The 22,894-nt window shown below is 43.1% G+C and overlaps 1 long non-coding RNA gene across 2 annotated transcripts in view; it reads right to left on the bottom strand.

Moving 5' to 3' along the window:
- The window catches only part of LOC113633416 (uncharacterized), a 52,408-nt gene extending 29,901 nt beyond the window's left edge, over nucleotides 1-22,507 (bottom strand). Inside the window, exons 1-3 of one of the 2 annotated variants that reach the window (XR_003438186.1) lie at nucleotides 20,427-22,507; nucleotides 18,815-18,893; nucleotides 2,039-2,083 (exon numbers count right to left, since the gene is read on the bottom strand). This is a non-coding gene — a long non-coding RNA (uncharacterized LOC113633416). Of the gene's footprint in view, nucleotides 1-2,038; nucleotides 2,084-15,802; nucleotides 17,151-18,814; nucleotides 18,894-20,426 lie in introns of those variants that run through there. The other variant, XR_003438187.1, reaches the window with a different exon arrangement.
- Between the last annotated feature and the right edge of the window lie 387 nt (nucleotides 22,508-22,894).

The following is a 22,894-nucleotide window of genomic DNA, read 5'->3' as shown; positions in this document are numbered from 1 at the left end:
ACATAGCCCCACCAGAAGTCGAGGAAGATCTATATAGACTTTTCTCCAAAGAAGACATTCAAATAGCCTACAAGCACATGAAAAGATGCTCAACTTCATTAATCATTAGGGAAATGCAAGTCAAAACCACAATGAGATGCCACTTTACATCCACTAGGTTGGATATAATTTTTTTTTTTAAGTAAATTTATTTATTTATTTTTGGCTGTGTTGGGTCTTCGCTGCTGCATGCGGGCTTTTCTCTAGTTGTGGCGAGCGGGGGCTACTCTTCGTTGCGGTGCGTGGGTCTTCTCATTGCGGAGGCTTCTCTTGTTGGGAGCATGGGCTCTAGGCACGTGGGCTTCCGTAGTTGTGGCACGCAGGCTCATAGTTGTGGCACATGGGCTTAGTTGCTCCGCGGCTTGTGGGATCTTCCCAGACCCGGGCTCGAACCCGTGTCCCCTGCATTGGCAGGCGGATTCTTAACCACTGTGCCATCAGGGAAGTCCATAGGATGGATATAATTTTTAAAAAGGAAAACAAGTGTCGGTAAGGATGTGAACAAATTGGAACTCCTGTACCTTGCTGATGGATAACTAAAATGGTGCAGCTGCTGTGGAAAATCGTGTGGTGGTTCCTCAAAAAGCTAAACATAAAATTATCATATGACTAGCAGATCCACTTCAATGTATGTAGCCAAAAGAATTTAAAACAGGTACTCAAACAAACACTCTCACATAAATGTCTATGGCAGTACTATTCACAATAGCCCAAAGGTGAAAACAACCCAAATGTTCATCAATGAATAAGTGGATAAACAAAATGTAGTATATGAATACAGTGAAATACTATTAAGCCATAAAAGAAATAGAGTACCAATACCTGCTATGATGTAGATAAACCTCAAAAACATGATGCTAGTTGAAGGAAGCCAGACACAAAAGGTCACATATTGAATGATTCCATTTATATTAAATATCCAGAATAGGTAAATCCACAAAGACAAAAAGCATATCGGTGCTTGCTCCAGACTGAAGGGAGGTAATGGCGAGTGACTGCTTCATGGGTATGGGTTTTCTTTTGGGGTGATGAAAATGTTTTGGAACTTGATAGAGGTGGTGGTTGCACAACATTGTGAGTATACTAAATGCCGATGAATTGTACACTTCAAACTGGTCGATTTTATGTTATGTGAATTTAACCTCAGTTTAAAACCAAAAGCAGTTGATGATTGTTACTTAATGATCTGACATGCAAGTGTGAAGCCAGAATCAACAGAATGCCCCATTGTTATAGCCATGACTTTTGATGGAGTATACAGCCCATTGATTTGGAATAATTTTCTAAAGAACCATAAGAGGCTATCTTTTCAGGGGAATCCTTTTTATGAGTGTGTATGCTCAAAGTTTAGCTGATATCTGTTAAATAGCAGTATAAATTATTTAGCACTGTTTCCCCATAACTGATGGAGAATTGGTTCAGAACAAGTGACATTAATTTGAACACGACTGGCTATCCGAAGTGACTAGGAGATCCTGGGGAACTTGATAGTGTCAGGTGATGAAGCTGATAGATACATGGCACTGCAGCTGACAGCTTAGAAACTATAGAAGTACATCTACTATTCTGAGGAGTACTAATTAGGACCAGGGGAAATCAATAGGAGAAGTGCTTTAGAAGAGTTGTACATCACTCTACTAAAAGCAGGTGAATCTGCCAGGAGAGCAGGTTCTATTCCCGGGGATACAGATTTGGGGTAGAAAAACGAAGAATCCTTACAGCGAAGATGTGCTTTCTACTGTATGGAAGTCAGTTTTATTAACTTACACACAAAGAAATGCTTTGATATGAGCCACCTGAACCTCTGATTAAAAGGGATTAACTTCAAATTTGCTCTTTTCTGTAACTGGCCTCATTTCCCAAACTGGTTAAAAATTATTACCACCCTAAGGATGATTCTTGAACTGTGTTACATGCACAGCTTGATAATGTGCAAATGTTTCCATAACACTAAACTATCACCTCTCTTCCACCCTTTGGAAAAGTCGAGTTTACTTACCGAATTGAAAAAAGCTTATGATCACTACAGATGGAACAATCTCACCTAAAATAGCCAAGAAATAAAATGAAAGGTTACGTTTATCCTTTGGGGTAGGGTGGGGGGTGGTTAGACTGAAACTCAAACCAAGTCTGGTATCAGTTAAGATGTTTTCTCGGCTGTAAGTATTCAGAAAATCAAACTAACAGTGGCTTAAACCAGTAGGGATTTATTTGTCTCACAGAATTAGATGACAGGAGGTCAGATTTCCTGCTGAATGATGCCATCAATGACCCTGGCCTTTTCTATCTTTCTATTCCATCCTACTTAGCCTCATACTTTGGACTCATGGTCACAATATGGCTACCACCATACCAGATATCACGTTCACATTTAAGACATAATGAAGGATGGATAAGTGCTGGAAGGAAGAAGGTGGCATCAGCCACATCTGCCCCTTTTTAGGAAAAAAAAAGCTTTCCTGGAAGGCTCACAGTAGATCTCTGCTTATGCCATATTGACCAGAACAGGTCACAGGGCCAGACCTAACTGTAAGCCTGGTAGAAAGAAAATATTTAGCATTTCTAGCCTCCCTAGTGGAAGGTTGGGAATGGGGAAGAGGGCAGGGAATGGGTTTAGGCTGGTCTTATTTCATTGTTTGCCACACTTTTCCTTGTACAAACATTAAAAAGATTCTTAGATGGAGAAGTAAAATAACCGATTTTATGGATAATAACAAGAACATGGACAATGTATGACTCCTTTTCCAACTCTCTTAATCTAGAAAGTGTGAAGATGCTTGTTTCCACTTCATTTCAGAAAAAAGGAAAACTGATCTACTTTAAATGGTTTGTGGCCTTCCTTTTCAGGCCCTAAAATATCTTCATGCATATTGACTCGTTTGGTTTTCCTACATTTAAGAGAAAGACAGTGGAGATTGGGGATGAGGGGAAGATGAGAAACGAGGCACATGATCATTTACTCACCCAAATTTAGAAATTTAAGGGGTCCTGGTTTGGAGTTCAGGCTATTTTAGCCAAGTATTTTGTCCCTACTATTCTTCCTCCCTGTAAATGCCCAATTAAACACATACACTTACACACACACACACACAGATTATAAATAGTCACCACCAGCATAAGCGAAGGAAGAAATTACCTAAACCTTGGCCTGGGCAATGGAAGGCTATGACTGAATACCCAATGCCAGGAAAGGAGGGAAATTATTTTTTCCCTAGGGAATACAAATCTCTTTGAAGTTATCACACCTGAGAAATGGATTTATGCAGCAATATTTTAGGGAACAGTGGTCAGATTTATGATGACATAAAATACATTCAATTTCCAAAACAAATCCAGCTTCCTCTTTGTTATCCACAGAACCTATCTTACCCAACCAGGCAAAGTAAGCTTAACCTTGACAAACTGCCTCCCTGCAGGAAATGCTTGCGTCAGCTGGCAGATTTTCCCAGCTACGGATTTGTAATGACTTTCTTAATTTTGAAGAACAGACTAAATGACTACAAAAGGATCTGAATATGACCACCCACAAATCTTTCTGCTAACTGATTAGTATGAGTTATTATTAAGTGGGTTTTCCATGCTTCATAAGCATTTCCTGTGCTGGCGCATCCTTTGTGATACTACATATTGCCTCTGACAAATGATTCAAAAATAAAATATGAGCTTCAAAGGAAATGAAGCCAACTGTGTGGCAGAATAGATTTCAAGGAAGAGTTTAATAACATCTTAGGGGGAAGAACTTCAAAAATACATTTTCCGAGAAAAAAAGATAGTAGCTTTAAGGTTTGCACATTAATGGAAAAATAAGTTTTAGCAAAAGAACAGAAGTCTTCATAAAGTGCAATGTTTAGAGGTTTAGCATTTGAGCTTTAATAACTTGGTTGCAATTGTGATAGGAATAATCTGTAAATATCACTGGAAAGGCAAAATACATTCTCTTCTCCCAGGTTGAAATGGACTTCTAATCTGCTAGCCAAAGGGCATAGTTTAACTATCTCTATGGCAACCATTTTTTTTCATTTATCTCAGCGTCTGAAGAAAGAACATGCTGTGTACAGCTTGGTAATGCAGTTGTCCCAGACTTTAATAAATTTGCTTTTACATGCTGTTTACAGACTATCGTATCTACAATCTTAGATATTAAGGTTGAGAGATACACAGGGTCTTCATAAAGTTCTTCTACAGATATCTGGTTATATTAATTCCCTTTGGCAAGCTCTTATAGTACAATGTTTTATATTTTGGAAAGTACATCTTAATCATTTCCATTTATCTTCCCAATACCCATAAGGATGGAGTAAGCTCCAGACGCGGAAAGCGTTGGCTAATATTGAAGGCAGAAGAGTCTGCTGACCTTTCATAGACATTTTACAACAACGATCAGAGGCTGAGAAGACAGAAAATCATCTTGTCACAAATGCCATAATGAAGAAGGACAGCCAAAGTTGCAGACGTGAGAATCTAATATTGGAACTGAGAGAAAGAAAGAGTTAGACCTACTAGCTTCCAAACTTGGAGAATAGTAATAGCTAGCCCATAAGTGGTGAGCTAAGAGTGCTGGGCACTGGAATAAGTATTTTACATACTCAATTGTCACTGAAATCTCACAAGATTCCTGTGAAGAAGATATTACCACCATTTTCAGATATGGAGAGGAGGCTTAGGGAAATTGCTCAGTAAAAGTTAGATCCCTTCTCTGCTATTCTCCACTATGATGATGTATAACAAATGATAATCATTCACTTGGTCATACTTGATTTCATGCTGTAAGTATTTAGTGGACAACTGCTTAGTGCTAGGTACTGGGCAAGTGATTGGGAAAATCAAACTAAACAAGACCAGCATAAGCCCTCCCCTCGCAGGCCTAACTTTGTTAGTCTAATGTGGTGCAGAGTCCATGGTTAAGAAGTAATAGCTAATGCTTGCATAGCATGTGTTTTATGCCAGGCACTAAGTGTTTGACATATGTTATTTCACTTAATTCTCCCAACATCCCTACCACTTTACAGATGAAGAAACTCAGTCAGGACTAGAGGCTGAGTAATTTACCCAGGGTTATACTCCTTGTGATTGGCAAAGTCAGGATGTGAACCCAAGCAGTCTACCTTGAGTGACCACGATGTTACTACTGTGCTATTCTTTCTCTCTAAAATTACTTATTGAAATAGGTTGATTAGAGACCTCTCTCATTGACTGCCAGGCCTGTCGGTTAACTGTTGAATACCTTTCGCTTAGAGAGAGTCCGAATGAGAAAAGAATGAAAGAAATAACATCTACTCAGGATATTGGGAAGAGGGGTTTTTTCAGGGATGTGACAAAGCAGGTCAGGGAGCTGAGAATACGGCTGAGGATAAGACATGGTCTGTTTCCCCTTTGAACTCTCAGAGAAGCGCGCCGAGATTTCGGAATGAGGGAACTTCCTGCCCTATGGGGTCCAGAAAGTTTTCTCTGAGGAAATGGTGCTTGAGAAAATCTGAAGAATTTGGGACAAGCCCTGAGGGCAGAAGGAACACACTGTGGAAGTTTTGAGGCAGGAGAACGCACAATGTGATCAAAGAACTGAGAGAAGTTCAGTTAGGTGAACGCAGAGATGGAGGAGGAGTGTGGCACAAGGTGGAGGTGTGATGTTAATTGAGAGAGCAGACCGTGTTGAGAACCCTGGACTTCATTCTAATGGCAACAGTCAGCTATGGAAAAGCTTTTCAACACAGGAGAGTCATGGTGAAATTTGCTTTTTTAAAAAGATTACTTTGGCCAAACGGTAGAAAACAAATTAGAAGAGGGAGAAATTTATGTAAAAAGACCTATTAGGAAGACTTTGCTTCCTAATTGTACTTTGAGTGAAGTTTGGTGGAAGGCTAGATTGGTGGGGTGTTGACAGTAGGGATGGAGAGAAGAGGGAAGACTCGAAGATAATTAGAAGGTACTTAGGACTTAATTACTAATGGAAAGACAGGGAAGAACCCAGGACATCCAAAGGTAGAAATCTAGCGTCTGGGTAATTATCAAACTAATTAGTGGAGCAATGCTAGCAAGTTGCAGGGCAGATAGAAGAAGCCGGAGGTTGCGTGTAGGATGCTGGTATGGTAGCTGGAGGAGAAGGCAGGGATTGATGCCTAGGATGACAGTAGGAAGAGGAATGTGGGTGGTTGTGGGGAGGGAGGCTCCTGAGGTTTCTTTGCCACTTTCAAAACCACTTCTTAAATATTTTACTAAAATTCACTTTAGCTCTCTGGTGCAGATTTACTGATGAAGGTAAAATTTGAGCTGATATATATATATTTTTTTTGCGGTACGCGGGCCTCTCACTGTTGTGGACTCTCCCGTTGCGGAGCACAGGCTCCGGACGCGCAGGCCCAGCGGCCGTGGCTCACGGGCCCAGCCGCTCCACGGCATGTGGGATCCTCCCGGACCGGGGCACGAGCCCGTGTCCCCTGCATCGGCAGGCGGACTCTCAACCACTGCGCCACCAGGGAAGCCCGAGCAGATAATTTTTAAATGGAGAAAAGTTATTAGCCAATTCATATATTAAGATCCTGTTAATATTTTCTTCATCAACACAAATCAACTTTGAGCTGAAGTCTCCTTTACCTACTAAATTATCACTGGCAACATTAGTACTGGAAAGGCAGTGTCTAGTCTACCCGAACTTGCCTTATAGAAGTTTATTTGTAAGACTACTATTTGACTCTTGGAATATAATTTCTAATAGAATAAGTTACAAATCATGAATGACTTCCCAAACCAGTTCATAAAAATTTATTTTAAGCCTTAATATAGCTAGAATAAGAATCTATATAAATCATGTTGAAGTGATCAATCACATTTATTCAGCAAGCTCAGTCTAGCATGTTAGATTGTTTATGTGCTGAGAAATCAACAACAAACAATACAAAGGTCTTTGCAGTCTAGTTGGAAATAAGGGGCTGAGGATAGGAGTTATGGCAACAAGGTTTTCTTTCCTCTTCTACCTTTACCCCTTTCTCATTTCTCTACCCCAAGAGTGGAAAGCAGAAACTGCCCAGGGAATGTAGGAAAGTGAAGTTTACTAAAGTAGAAATGTGATAGGCTTTCCTTCCTGCCCCTTCTCCCCTTCCCAGATGCTGCCGCAGATTCCCTTCCTTTGTGCTCTCTCTATGGAATCTCTCTTCCTTGACCAGCTGGGGCTAATCTGTGGATCAGTGGCAGGAATGTGGAGTAGGGCAGGGATTGAACAATGAGAAAAAAATAGTCTTTTTTTAAAAAATTAATTAATTTCTTTTTGGCTGCATTGGGTCTTCGTTGGTGCCCGCAGGCTTTCTCTAGCTGTGGCGAGCGGGGGCTACTCTTTGTTGCGGTGCGCAGGCTTCTCATTGCAGTGGCTTCTCTTGTTGCAGAGCAAAGGCTCTAGGCGCGTGGGCTTCAGTAGCTGTGGCACGTAGGCTCAGTAGCTGTGGCACAGGGGCTTAGTTGCTCCGTGGCATGTGGGATCTTCCCAGACCAGGGCTCGAACCTGGGTCTCCTGCATTGGCAGGTGGATTCTTAACCACTGCACCACCACGAAAGTCCCAAAAAAATAGTCTTGAGAAAAGCAAGACAGACTTACAAATGGAAAGAGAAAGGGAAAGATACATTCCCAACAGGAACAAAAAAGAGTCCCCATTGAAATCAGAAGAGGCAGTTCATATGCAAGATACCCAAATCAATACAGGGCTTACCATTCTTTGTAGGATTCTCACTCAACTGTTTTTCTTTTTTTAAAGAAAATTAATTCTCTGAAAGGCAAGATTTACTTAAGAAAAATTAATAGAGTTATTTCTAATGTAACTACCAAGTGGTAATTTCCTAATGAATTAATTGGCTCAGAGCTATATGCTTGTTCTTAAAAAAACAGAAACTGACTATTGCTAACTTCAGCAGAAAAGGAATTTGTTGGAAAGGTAGAGGATAGGTCATAGATTGACAGGAAGGCTAGACTCCAAGGCTGGAAATTTGAGAGGAGCCAGGGAAAATTAGGGAGCAGGCCAAATTCCCACTGCAAGAATCGTCTGTTTGTGATGTCTCAATGGACATGACAGCCATGTTTGCCTTCTGCTGCTGCTGGATGCACCTCCATGTGTGAATTCAAAACTGTCCCTGTGTAATAGTTTCACTAGCCCCAGATTCAAAGCGCTGGGCAGAAACATCTAATTGGCTTTTCCCACAAGGGAATGGGGAAAGGGAACGTCTGGCTCCGTCACTTCCAATAATCACACAGAATGGATTCCATCAGAGTAGATACTGGGCAGCCACAAAGAGGACAAATGCCCACTGCACCCTGCTTCTGATAATTTACTAAAGTGTTCTTTTAATGAAAGGGTAGAATTTCAGCCAAGGATTTCAAAAGCATTTGCAAGGGCAGCAAAGAAATTCTGCCTAACGGTTACTTTCACTGGCTGACTCAAATAATAAGCACCACCCAGGTCTACATTTGACTTTGATTCTTAGATCTTGAAGCACACATCTTTGTCAAGACTGCCATTTGTCTACTTGTGGCACTGTCTCATTAGAAACCCTCAGCTCTCTGAAGGTGTAGGTATATCCATTTTATATACCCATTTTACATATGACATGACTGAGTCTCAGAGAGGATAGTGTTTTGCCTATAATCATGTACTATAGGCCTAACTGGTTATTATGGTTATTATAAACAGATTTGGAGTAATTAATTTCTTCTACCTTATTTACTCCAATTTAAGTAAAACATGACTAGTAAAATTATTTTTTTTAATTATTTTTATTAATTAATTTATTTATTTTTGGCTGCGTTGGGTCTTCGTTGCTGCACGCGGGCTTTCTCTAGTTGCAGCAAGCGGGGGTTACTCTTCGTTGTGGTGCGCGGGCTTCTCACTGCGGTGGCTTCTCTTGTTGCAGAGCACAGGCTCTAAGCACGCGGGCTTCAGTAGTTGTGGTGCACGGGCTTAGTTGCTCCACAGCATGTGGGATCTTCCCGCACCAGGGCTCGAACCTACGGCCCCTGCATTGGCAGGCGGATTCTTAACCACTGCGCCACCAGGGAAGCCCCTGTAAAATTATTTTTAAAATATATATTTCCTCTAGGATTATTTTACATTTTTTTCTTCATAAAATGAATGATAGTGATTTGAAAGTCCCTGATGAATAGGAAATTTCTTCATTACAATAGAAATTGAGTCCATTAATTATAAATCAGAATAGATAATGCTATTCAAAGCTTTGCATTTCACCTGGCAAGAATCTAATTAACAAGACTGCTTTTTATAAATTCATTTCTGACCTATTTCCTTAAAGAATTGAAACTAGACTCAAATATATTTGTTCTAGTTAGTTGTTGTGTTTGAGTTTGAAACTTTTATATTTGGGATTCTATGTACAGTACAGTGATAACACAAGTAAGTTCAAATGAATTTTTAAATTAAAATTATGGATATTGAGAACAATAGCTTTGAGGAATGTGTACTACCATCATGCCAAACTCAATATTTGGGCTTAAATTCCCTACAAATTCTAATTGTTGAAGGGAACTTTTTCACAAGTCTAACATTGTAAAGTTTTGATTAAGGAATCCTTGGGGAAACGTTTCTTCATGAGGAAGTTCAAGGTGTTAAAGCCAACAAAAAGCTTCATAAATCATGCAAAGCAAGGCTTCCTGAACGTGTTAGCAGGACAACACCACCTCTGTACAGAGTTTCTATTTTATTCTTGCTAAGGTGAAGATAAAATTCCCTTTGAGGTAATTATGAAGTCTGCAAAGTTTGTTCTCAGGTGCAAGGCATGCTGGGACCTCAGCAGCAACAATAAGGTCTGGCCTGGCAACACAGGGGCTGTGGATGCTGGTAATTCTCCAGTGCTCTCAGAGGTGCTGTGGTTTAGCAAGCTCGAGCAGCATTCAGGGGCTTATTAGTGGTTGGTCAGAGCATGGAGGGAGGGTTTCTGAGTGGTGGTTCAGTGTAGGAACCAGACAAGACACATACCAAAGCATCCATTACACCGGAAAGTAGGGCCTGGCCAGCAGGATCCAGCCACGTGGGAGGCCAATTTAGTAGGAAGTAGTTAGAGTTCCGTGCCATTACTCACCACCAGGGCTCAGGGTGACCAGAGAGAGAAAGGAGGATTGGGATCTACAACCAGACGCAGGGAGACATTGAGGGTCTAGGGAGTCTAACTGAATTCCAAGCCTCCCTTGTACTTCCTACCTCACTTAGATACAGCAGAGGCAAGACTGGGATATGTTTTGGGTGAGCATCAGGAGACCTGGAGTAGAGGAGCTAGGAAAGCAGAGGCAGTCAAAGTGAGCTAAGGTTGACATCAATCTCCTCTCTCTGTGCCCTTCTGTCAACTCAGGAGTGACCTGTCCCATACTGTGGACTCCCAAGTCCTTCCTACTTTCTTCACCTCCTTGCCCATATCGAAATACTGATGGGGTTTATTTTGATATGATTGCTGATATGATTGCAAAATACTGAGTGCTATTTGTTTTGATGGTTAAATGAACCGTACTAAGCATTTGGGGGACTTGCATCCCCAGAGCTCATTCTGAAGACGTCCCACCTCTAGCTCATGCTATGCGAGTGGTCAAGGGCAGATCTGCTGGCCAGGGCCTCTGACGTGACTCTGCCACAAAGGACTCTGCCCCCGAGTAAGTGATTCCCAACTAAGGGATTTCCCTCTCTCAGGAATTGAAGTTGAAAGACATAGAGGTAAGGAGCCAATTGATGGGTCAAGAAAGCCATGCTGAATCAGGCTGGGGCAGCCGTCTGTGGACTTGAAGAGTTGAAGTTACAAAAAAAGCAGCAATTACAAGCAAGGAGAAGCCGCCAGTTGGTAGAGAACAGGCAGAGCAGATGCAGGAGTCTCGTTTCCTTGTGGCTCTCCAACACCCAGCTCCAGAGTCCTGGCCATCTGGCTCAGCTGTACTGGGGGTCCTGTCCTTGGGTTTCTGTGAGATTCCTCCCCACAAATTTCTTGAATTGCCTTGGGGAAAATACTGTTCCTTGTAACAAAATGACCCTCAATCTATACACAACAGAACAAAAAAAGATCAATGTATTAACCAATCCCTGTATTTTCAATCTTTGTGTTTAGTTGCAATAACGAGATGGTTTATTTAGTGGGAGCAGGACAGAGGGAACCACAAAATCATTCAGGCCTATTTTTGAAGCTGGCCCTAAAAGTTAACCTGCCTCCCTCCTTTGTTTGGATGAGTTATGGGCATAAAGATTGGAAGACGTCTTCCCTTTTCACTGCGGCCAGCCTTCTCCCTGCTCCTTCGCACACATGGGCACGTGTGTGTGCACTGGCCGGTGGCTGAGCTTGCCATGGGTCACCCACCGGGACCTGCAGCGCACCTTACTCTGGCTCGGCGCCTCTGCTGCTCACACCCACCTTTATATTTACCTACCACTTGCCCTAAGATCCCTCGATATAATTTTTGTGCTTTCTGATCCCTTAATCTTTAGTGCCTAGTGAAATGCCTATCCTCAACTCTCTTATCTCCCTAGAGAATATTAGCCTAAACCTTATATATTATTTGACCTAGGTAATAGGTTTCTGATAAGCATTGCTGTAACAGTTTCTGTCACTCATAGTGACACATCTGAATGAGGGATCACAGATTTATTTTGAAAACAGTCCTGCTGTGTTTCTACTCACCCAGGCAACATGCCAGAACCAGCGGCTTCGGGTGGTCATCATTCACCTCTGGAGGCTTCTTTTCCTCCCCAGCAGGAAGCTAGCCCCTTTCTCTTGGGAGAAGCTGTAGTATCCTCTAAGGCATCAAAATGTACTGCAATGTCTTGTTTTCACAAGTCCATCTCCTTTAAGACTGTGCTTCTGGGCTTTCCTGGTGGCACAGTGGATAAGAATCCGCCTGCCAGTGCAGGACATGGGTTCGATCCCTGGTCCGGGAAGATCCCACATGCCGCGGAGCAACTAAGCCCATGCGCCACAACTACTGAGCCTGTGCTCTAGAGCCCACGAGCCATAACTACTGAGCCCACACACCACAACTACTGAAGCCCGCGCCTAGAGCCCATGCTCCCACAACAAGAGAAGCCCCTGCAACGAGAAGCCCACACACCGCAACTGAAGAGTAGCCCTCGCTCGCCACAACTAGAGAAAGCCCACGTGCAGCAACAAAGACCCAACGCAGCCAAAAAAAAAGATGGTGCTCCTTTCAGAATCTTTCATACATTGAGCACAGAGTACAGAGACTAAATATGGATTACAAAGGGCCTTCTTTTGGGGGTTCTTAGGAGAATGGAAAGTAAATGAATTTAAATTAAGTACATGCAAAGCACTTGCAGTGTTGTGAGAATTCCATAAACATTAGCAGCTATTGTTACTATTACGATTATTATTAATAAAATCTGCTTCCTTCCACCTAGCTTTCTGTCTGGGTATCCCTGTGGGTGATGTGCCATTAAGAAATAGGGAACTAAAAAGGAGATAAAACTTGGGAGTTGGAGCAAAATAATGAGTTCATTTGGGGACATTAGCTTCAATGCTTATGAAGAGACCCAAGCATGAGGCTAACTTAAAAACACACACTCCCATTGTCGGGACTCAATAAATGTTGACTAAATGAGAGAATGCTCATTCATTCATTCGTTCAATAAACGAGTTCTTGGCCCTGATTTAACCCTAGCTGTTCAACAGCTTTAAGGAACAGGATCAAAGTAAACGTAATGCTTATTTTAAATTGTATATACCATTAGCACTATTATGAACGTTATAATACCAAAAAACTGAAGAACACTGATTATATGTTTTAAAATTTCTTTCACCAAATAATCAAATATTTATTTAGTACCTTCTAATATGGGGCTTTAAGGCCCTGTATAAATAATCAATGTTCACTGGGCAGCAACCAATTTTGGATTCATTGTTCAAACATCCAAACTGACCACGAATGTTCTCTAAGGACTTAAGATGCCTGATTTCTTCATTATCCCTCCTTACCTATAACTAGTCCTTAAGTCTCCCTGGGATGTAGATGTCACACCATCTACATACCAGGGAGAATGAAAAATTCTCCCTAATCTGCTCTGTAACTGTAAAACATAGAAGCAAATGAAGAACGAGGAGGAGGAAGGGGAGGAGGTGGAAAAGAGAACGGAGGAAGAAGGAAGGAAAGAAGAAAAAGACAAAAAGACTGTTCTATGTTCACATCGCCAAGTGGGTGGCAGGTGAGGGGAATCGATTGTTCTTTTCCCTTTCTTTTTTCTGAAAATAAGAGGAGTGGAGATTATTTTAAAAAATAGGTTGAATAACAATCTGCTTCCTCTGGTTCTATCAGGTAAGTGTTCTGGCAGTGACTAAGTGGCAAGACTTAATAACAAGGTATTTGGGGCAACTTTTCTTTCCTGAGGAGCTACTGGAAACCCTTTGTATTTACTAACATTTCTCTATCTCCTTAAGCAACACTTTCATATCACCACCGTTCTTATTTTCTCCCTCAGCGTTCTACCCTAATAACCTCACTTCTTCAAACATCTCTGTGCATTTTATTCCAAAAGATTTTGACTGGAAAATCTACTCTTCAGAAAGCATGGTGAAAGCATGTTTCCATTTCAAGATTAGTAAAAGGCTCAAATTACAGGAAATTGCTCGTCTTTAACCAGTCAGGTTCCGTTGAGAGCAATTCACTGAGACGGTCACTATGGAAACCACAGGTGGTAGCAGGAGGTCAATCCAGTGACTCAGCAGGTGGTACTTCCCTTCAAGTCAATAGTAGCCAGTGCCCCGACAAGATGCCAAGCAAACAGCACACTGTGGGTGTTGCATTTTTTAGGTGGTATACACACTGACCTTCACTGGGCTCAGGTGTAACCAAATTTTAGATGAGCCAAAACACCAGCAGGAAAAACAGCAAGAGAGAAAGATCAGAGTCAAGTGGTGAAAGAGAGAGAGAAAAAAAAGAGTAAACTTCCATTCTACTCCGCTTTGTCAATCACTTGAAGGTTGGCCTCAGTGACTGAAACTGATTACTCAGGGGAAGCTGTAAGGGAAGGATGCGCTTTCCTGTTAGGCTCATTCTTATGACCTGCAAGGATAAAATATTGCTCGATGATCATCAGCTTTGTTGCCTGGAATCTTTTTTTTTTTTTCTTAATGAAATATAAACTGTTAAAAATTTGCAGTTTTGCATTTTAATTTAAAAAAGAAGGATCCCTGGTGGCATTTTGGTAGCAGCTTGGCTAACAGGCTCTCTTGACGATGGCACTATTGACATTTTGGACCGGATAATTCTTCCTTGTGAGGGTTCTGTCTTGTGCCTTGCAGGATGTTAGCAGCATCCATCTCTGGCTTCTACTTACCAGATGCCAGTGACAGTATTACCCAGCCCAAGCTCGCTCTGCTCACCACATTACAGGCCAATAAATCGGGAGACGAGTTGTTGGGGGCAAGGAATAACGCCTTGAATCGGAAAGCCAGCAGACGGAGAAAATGGCAGACTTCAAAACACCGTCTTGCCTCAGTCCGAATTCGGGCTCCTTTTATACAGAGGAAGGGGAGGGGGAGAGGCCCACCGCGGTGCCAACCAATGGCTGAGCAGGACCGCTATCGGTGGCACCTGCCCCGCCCCTATTACAACTTCTACCCCTACCCAGTTGGTTGTAACAATAAAAAATGTCTCTAGACATTGTCAGATGTCCCCAGGGCAACACAACTGCCCCCAGTTGAGAACCACAGGTCCAAAGGTAAAACGCCTTGCTCCCAGGTGTCTGGGAGCTGTGAATCCAGACTCTTCTTTAACATTTTTGAGGAAAAAAGTTTTTTAAATTGAACTTTAAGCTTCAGTGCCAGAGGAATAAAGGAATAAAGTTTTCCCCCTCCCTAGACATTTGCAATATATGTGCCAAGTATAATATATATATACTATATATAATTACTTTATACTGTTTTTTAGAAAATGCTTCTGTCCATTCATTTTATCGACCTCTCTCTTTGACTTCAAGTTGAGAACTCCATCATCATACTTGAGAGTAAGCTCTGTGACCATTCACCCTCCATCATTTCCCTCTACACTGACCTCAAGTAAACATGAGAAAGAAAGATGGCAAACATGGAAATTTTCAAAAGTGATCAAATGGCTTGTGGATAGGCCAGAACACTGTACTAGTACTAGGGTTTCCATCACTGAATACCCTTGCCCATCACCTTCAATAAGCAAAAAAATCTGTGGTCCTCCTTTATGTTTTGTAAAATTTAAGAAAAAATATAGCACAGTTAAAAAGAAATCAAGCAAAAGGGAAAACTGGGGCTTTGTTTTTTAACTACATGACCGGATATATGCACTCTCATCCCCTGTCCCCTAAGAGTAACGGCTGGGTCCTGTTTCAGTTACTGTGATTACTCTTCAACAGAACAATAACATCAGAAAGGTATCCTGTAAACATCTATTTGGCCTAACTTTAAATATGTGATTGAATTTTGGTATATGGATATATTTTCAATAATTTTAATCAATTATTTCAATTAATTTATTCAAATTGAGGTGTGGTATGGGTGACAAAAAATACCTTGAATATTTTCATCAAAATGAGTTTAACCAGGGACTTCCCTGGTGGTCCAGTGGTAAAGAATCCACCTTCCAATGCAGGGGACACGGGTTCGATCCCTGGTCGGGGAACTAAGATCCCACATGCCACGTGGCAACTAAGCCCGCGCACCACAACTACTGAGCTTGTGCGCCACACTAGAGAGAAGCCCACGTACCGCAACGAAAGATCCTGCATGCCGCAACTAACACACGGTGTAGCCAAAAAATAAAATAAAGAAATAAATAAAATGTTAAAACACAACTTACATTGATTAAAAAAAAGAATGTAACCAGCTATAATGCATAGTTCAATTAATTTAATCAACTTTTTGTTGTATCAAATCTAATTTTTATTATTAGAACCATCAAAAAATTGAGCCACATTTTTTTATTCATGCATGTGGACGATTTTTTTTTTTTTTTACTATTTCAGGACAAAATATATTTTAAGGCAGCATTCTCCTTACATAGGGACATTCTGCATTCCTTGGCTTATGGAGGACAAAGGCATTAAGGAAAAAGAGCTAAGTCATGAAAATACATAACTAAAATCATAAGCAAATATTCTGCCAGGGACCCAAGTCTGGGTTTTATTTTATGTCAACAAACACTTACTGCGCACCCACTATATGCCAAGTGCTAAGTGTTGAGCTTGGCTGCTTTCTCTCCCATGGTCACTCCCAATCATGTAACAGTTACTTTCACTTAAAACCAATATTAAATTAATATCACTTAAGTGAATATCACTTAAGACAAATATTTAAATAGCACCTTACAAATGAACTGCACTTTCACTTACATTAATTTCAGGATAAGTAAAAAAATTACTGTGCACTAAACAGTGATCTGAGATCTCCTATACAGAAATACGAATCGGTATGAAATCATAATGACAATGGGAATGAAAGTGGGTGGCTGTAGCAGCCACAGGAAATGTGCCACTCAGATCTCCTTCAAGAGAACTGGCAGTGGGGAGCGTCGTTTCCTAAGAACCCCAGCTGCAAAGCCTCTGGATCCACCACCAGGCTCCTGTCGAGCTACACTTTCCTGGGCTGTTCCCAGCCAGTGACTTAGCACAGCAGGGGTCTTAGTGCTGGCCTGTCATCAAGGGGCTCAGGGCTTCTCTGACAGGCAACTCTGTCTCAAGGACTCCCCACTGGCTTGGCTAAAGGCCTCCTAGAGCTGCATTGCAGTCTGAGGCGCTTCCTACTCAGACCTTCTTTCCACCTCCTGTCACAGGTGTCAAGCCTTCAACACAGGTGGAAGGCTCTTGCCGCCTACTCCTGTTCCCTCCCCTTTATCCTTCACACACAGTTCCCTCCGATAAATCTCTTGCTTGTCTAACCCTGATTGGTGTCTGTTTCTCAGAGAACCTGAACAGACCCAGGTGATACTGAGAGTGATTAAAGAAAACACATAGCCAGTAAGATGGAGTTTGGAAATAGGCTCACTCACTGCCTGGCTGATAAAAACTATCCTCTGGCCCAATTGCTGAAGATTTCAGTGGTGATGACCTAGAAAAATATCCTGATGAAGGAAACTACCATTGCAGGTGTGATGATTCAAGCATCTGAAAGATAGGAGGGGCAAAAAGCCTGTAAGGATTGCAGAGTCACTGGTAATTAAATTGCATTGGTGCCCTGCAGAGCAACAAAGAGGGCCATTAACAATTAAATGTAAGTGTGAGAGCCAGAGACTACAGGCTTTGCTAGCTTCCAAAGAGGCCCTCAGCTGCTGCAGTAAAAGTGCAGACAAAGCTGAGAAGCAGACAAAGGATTTGCTAATGAGAGTTGTAGAGCTCCTGAGACATTTAAATGCTCAGCCAGTGTAGGTCTGTTATGCTGAGGACAGGGCTCTGGTAGAGAAAACATAGGATTTTGAAATATGGGGGGGGAGATCTCTAAGGATGTCCCAAGGATTGGGGCACTGCAAACCTCCCTGAATCCCTAGAACTTGGAGAGGTGGTCCACCCAAGGGCTAGCACTTCCCCATATGGGAAGATACTGCAGAGGCTTCTCCCTTGCAATGCAGCAGGTATGGAGCTCCCCCCATCTACACTGCATGCTGCCAGCCCAATAACTAAAGTTAAATTCCAGCATTTCTTGTCTGGGGATATGTTGGCCTTGACAAGAGAGGAAAGAGTTTACACATCAAAGGAGCCATGTGTACACTGGCAGGAGCCAGGGGAGTGCTGCTGGGATTGGATTCTAAGGGGGCTTGATCAAGGGGGCAGGAACATAACACTGAAAAAGGAAGAATGCATTGAACTGGGGGCACTTTCTTAATTCATGGGATTTACCACCCTGGCAAGGACTCAGGAGATGGGGCAAACAAGTGTGGCTCTTAGAAGCCTAGAGAAAGTGATAGCCAATGTTGAGCAAAGTGGAAACACCTGTGTTGCTTTGGTAGCCTATAAACAAAGAAATGAAGAGCTGAAGGAAGTTGGCATGCTGGATGCATATATTATTATGTTAGGCTAAAACCGATTATGTTCCATGGGAAAGCCTAGAAGACACACCATTCACCAAGGTCAACAAGAATGTGCTGGTGAGAGGAGCACTAACATCACCAAAATGTTCACTGCTGGCTCTCCTCTGCAGGCCAGAGCTGGGCTCATTAAAATCTACGGTGACCATACCTTTGCCCCCAAATATATACCAGTAATAGAGGTCAGGGGGTGGTGCTTCACCATTAGAAGCCAGGAGGCTGTAATGATCAGCAAGGCTGAGGGACAGCCAAAAAGTCTTAATCTGCAGGGAACTGTGAAAACAAAGCATGGTGTCCTTTAGGCAAAACAGATGGGCATCCAATGAGGGTACTCCTTGATGCCTACAACCAGAAAAAGGCAAGACTGTAGGAGTAGGGGGGCCAAGTGTAGTCACAGTAACAAGCGCAAGCTCTTGCTCAGTTACCAGACCTGAGCCGGCTTTCATATCTGGAACCACTGACTAGAGAGGTGGCTGGGTCCCTAGGAGGAAGGACCTTGCAAAACCACAGCAAGTATGCGCAACAGTGGTTTCTCAAAAGGACCTATGACCGTTTACTCAGGGAACTGTGAGAAAGGGGGAATAGCTAGATATTGCAAGGACTTTTGGACCCAGAGTTTGATTCCCAAAGACCTAAAGAGTCATCATGATCCTGTTAGAATGGAAGCTCATGAGGGCCATTTAATAAATGAAGATCTATCTAAAGTCTAACTTATAGACTGGGTAAGTTATAAGTCCAAGGACTTACCCAGTTGTCGTTTCCTCAGTTCCCAAATGCATAAATGGGAATGATGTAGTTGGAGTAAACACCACATTGAATCCTTGCCCTGTAAGGTAAGAGGGTAAGGAAAAACAAGTAAAAAAACTTCTTAAATTTCACCCCATCCTCCCAACCAAGGTAAATCTAGCAAATAAAAAACAATACTGCACTGGGGGTGGGGAGGATAGGGAAGATTAGTGCCATCATTAAGGACTTAAAATATGGGGGCGGGGGGGCAGGAAGAGGAGCAGGTGTGGTTTCTTTCATATCTCTGTTTAATTTGTCAGTCTGACCCCTGCACAAATCAGGTGGATTCTGGAGAATGACTGTAATGTCAATGCAAGCAGGCCCACTCACAACTGCTGTGATGGACATAGTACCGTTGCTAGAGCAAACGTGTTGCTAGGCCTCAGGTACATGGTATGCGGTTATTGATCTGGCAAATGCATTTTCTATTTCAATTTAAAAAGAGGACCAGCAACAGTTCACATTCACATGGAATGAATACTATTCAATTCTGCCCTTGGGCTGTTAACTCTCCTGCACTCTCTCATAGTCCAGAGAGATCTGGACTGACTGGACATCCCACAGAACATTACATGTATCCATTTCATTGATGACTTTCTGCTGATTGGACAGGACAAGCCAGAAGTGACTAGTACCCTTGAAGCCTCGGTAAGACATATGCAGTCAAGAGGGTGAAAAATTAATCCTATGAAAGTTCAGCGATCTGCCACTTCAGTGACTTTTTAGAGGTCTAGCGATCAGGGGCATGCCATGGTATCGCTTCCAAAATATTGCATTGGAAGGAAGCACTGTGCCTGGCAGGCCCCTTTGAGTTGTGCAGGTAACATACTCCACACCTAGGAGTATTTATGCTCTGGCTCATATGTTGGGTAACATGGAAGCCTACCAGCTTTGCATGGGGCCCAGGGCAGGAAACAGTGCTGCAGGAGGCTGTGGTGCAAGCAACCCTGAAACTTGGGCCATAAGATCCAGCAGACCTTCCGGTATAGGAAGCATCACTGGTGGGAGAGATGCAGTGTGGAGTTTATGACAAGCCCCAGCAGCAGAATCACAACACAAGACTCTAGGATTCCAGAGCAAAGCCGTGTCATCTGCAGCGAATTAAGCCATTTGAGAAATAGCTCCTAAAATATTGCTGAGCTCTGGTAGACACAACATGCTTGACCATGAATACCAAGTAACCGTGTGTCCAGAACTGCCTGTTATGAGTTTAGTCAGACCCACCAAGATATATAAAGTTGTATGCACTCAGCAGCAGCCCCTCAGAAGACAAAAGTGGTACGTATGTGATTGAGCCCAAGCAAGACCAGAGGGTACAAGTAAGATGAATGAGCAGGTAGCTCAGACCTACACGTCAATCACAGCTGCATTAATGCTGTTTTCCCCATTTGTACCTACGGCCATATGGGGAGGTGGGGTACAACCAGCTGAAGGAGGATGATGCCCAATACCAGTGGGTTGGCTTGGCTCAAATTGTGCGTGTGAGACACAAACGGACCATGGCTGCATTAGAGACATATAAAGGGGTGGGCCTTGAAAGACAGTAGTGAAAGAAAATGTGGGAGCAAGGTACCTGCTCATAGTTTTATGTAGAAGTGGCCTTAGGTGAGATTCCTGGGCAGTGGTCAATGGCTGGCCCTCTGGGGAGGGTATGGGCATCCACCATAGAAGAGGCACTTTCATCAACAACCAAGTAGATAAAATGATCCCATCATTTGACACTGGCCACCCTAGAAGAGGCAAAATGGGCACATGGATAGAATTGCTTGTGGCAAAGATAGAGGCTATGATTGAGCCCAACAGATGAACTCCCACTTACCAAAGCTGATCTAGCTATTGTGTTTCTGACTGTCCGATCTGTCGGCAACAGAGACTAATGCTATGCCGATATGGTGCTACACCTTTAGGAGAACAACAGACCACTTAGCGTCATCTAGACTACACTGGATCCTTTTGATTCTAGAAAGGCCAGCAATTCAACTTCACAGGGATACCTATTCTGATATCGCCAGATACCAGAGCTACAAAGTCTCAGCCAGCACCACTATTTGGGTGTTAATAGAAAGCCTAATTCACAGGCATGAATCCCACCCCATAACAGTTTTTATCCAGGAGATCTATTTCAGCAAAGGAGTGAGAGTGGGCCCAACCACAGAACCCACTGATCATATCACATAAACACAATCTGCAGTCTCACAGATCACTGGAGTGGCCTACTGAAGACACAACGTAAGCACCAGCTCAGAGGCAACATGCTGAAAGGATGGGGTACCACGCTTCAGGATGCAGTATATGCATCAAATCTCTCGGATACAAGTGATGGCTCCAATTACCATCACTTCCAGTGACCCACTGGAGGACTCTGCTTACCATTCCTAAAACTCTGGGCTCTTCAGGGTTGCAAGAATTGGTCACCAAAGGGGGTACACTCTTACTAGGGTACACAGCAAAAGTCCTACTGAACTACATGCCATTACTGTCACCAAGGTACTTTGGACTTCCTATGTCCAGGGACCAGCAAGCTAGAAGAGCAGTCACCCTTCTGGCAGGAGTCACTGATGTTGCTCAGCGGGAGTCAGGGGGATGGGAGAACTATGTGCAGAACACAGGTGACCCATTTGGTGCCTACTGGTATTCCCTCGCTCCACTGCAGTTGTAAATGGATATGTGTAACAACCCCAGCCTGATAAGGGTGTGATTAGCAAAGGTTGGAACCCCTCAGGAATGAAGGTTTAGGTCACACCATTAGGTAAGCCACCAAAACCTGCTAAGGTGACAGCTGTGGATGAGGAACATTTAAAATGGATGATGGAAGACAGGATGAATACTAGATGTGGCCCTTCAGTGACAGGGGATACTGATGATCCAACTCAACTCCTCCTTAAGCAAAGTACATAGAAATCACGGAGTTGCTCCTCAATCCTGCAAGAAGTGGGTCTGTGGGGTGCAAGGGGTGCAGCTATAGGAATGCTCCGTTCAGAATTCCTTCAAGAGAATTGGCTGCAGGAAGCATAGCTGACTGAGTCCCCGCTGAGGGGTCCTGGCCACCACCGCTCTGGATTCACCGCCGCATTCGCTGCAAGGCCAGGCTTCCCCAGGGCTGCTCCCTGCCACTGACTGAGCGCAGAGAGGGTACCAGTGCTGGCCCGCTCTTGCACAACATGGGACTCTTCTGACAAGCAGCGTGCGCTCGAGGACACCCCAACAGCCTGGCCCAACCCTTTTCAGAACTGCACTGCAGTCTGAGGCTCTTCCTAGCCGGTGCTCCTTCCTTCCTGCTCTCCTGTCCCAGGAGTCAAGCCTACAGTACAGATGGAAGGCTCCGCCTGCCTCCTCCCGCACCTCCTCTTTATGCTTCAAAGACACTTCCCTCCAATGAATCTCTCGCGACATATCTTCCATAGGCATCTGCTTCTTGATGGAATCAAACTGATACAGAAGCTCAGATTTACAGACCAGTATTTGCATTATTTCTTTGAAAACACACCCAAACTAAGAGCAGTACAGATGCCCCAGAGAACTTTGTTCACCTTGTCAATCAAGTAATTCGAGGCCTACAATAGCTCCTAAGGATTAAAAGGGAAATGGGTGATATTATCAGCCTTGAGAAAAACATGATGAAATATTTAAGATATCCAAGAAAGCATAAAAAACAACAGAATGAACACACAGCTTAAAAAAGAAACCTTATCGGGACTTCCCTTGTGGTGCAGTGGTTAAGAATCCACCTGTCAATGTAGGGGACACGGGTTCGAGCCCTGGTCCAGGGAAGATCCCACATGTCGCGGAGCAACTAAGCCTGTGCGCCACAACTACTGAGCCTGTGCTCTAGAGCCCGCGTGACACAACTACTGAGCCCACGTGCCACAACCACTGAAGCCCGCGCACCTAGAGCCTGTGCTCTGCAACAAGAGAAGCCACCCCAGGGAGAAACCAGTGCACTGCAACGAAGAGTAGCCCCTGCTCAACGCCAACTAGAGAAGGCCTGCGTGCAGCCATGAAGACCCAAAACAACCAAAAATAAAATAAATTTATATATAT

The sequence above is a fragment of the Aethalodelphis obliquidens genome, unplaced genomic scaffold, assembly GCF_003676395.1.
Source record: "Aethalodelphis obliquidens isolate GAN/ISIS:26980383/991018 unplaced genomic scaffold, ASM367639v1 scaffold39, whole genome shotgun sequence".
In the NCBI taxonomy this organism is placed as follows: Eukaryota; Metazoa; Chordata; class Mammalia; order Artiodactyla; family Delphinidae; genus Aethalodelphis; species Aethalodelphis obliquidens.
The sequence above is the reverse complement of the archived record's forward strand: the minus strand, read 5'-3'. Positions and strand labels throughout refer to the sequence as shown.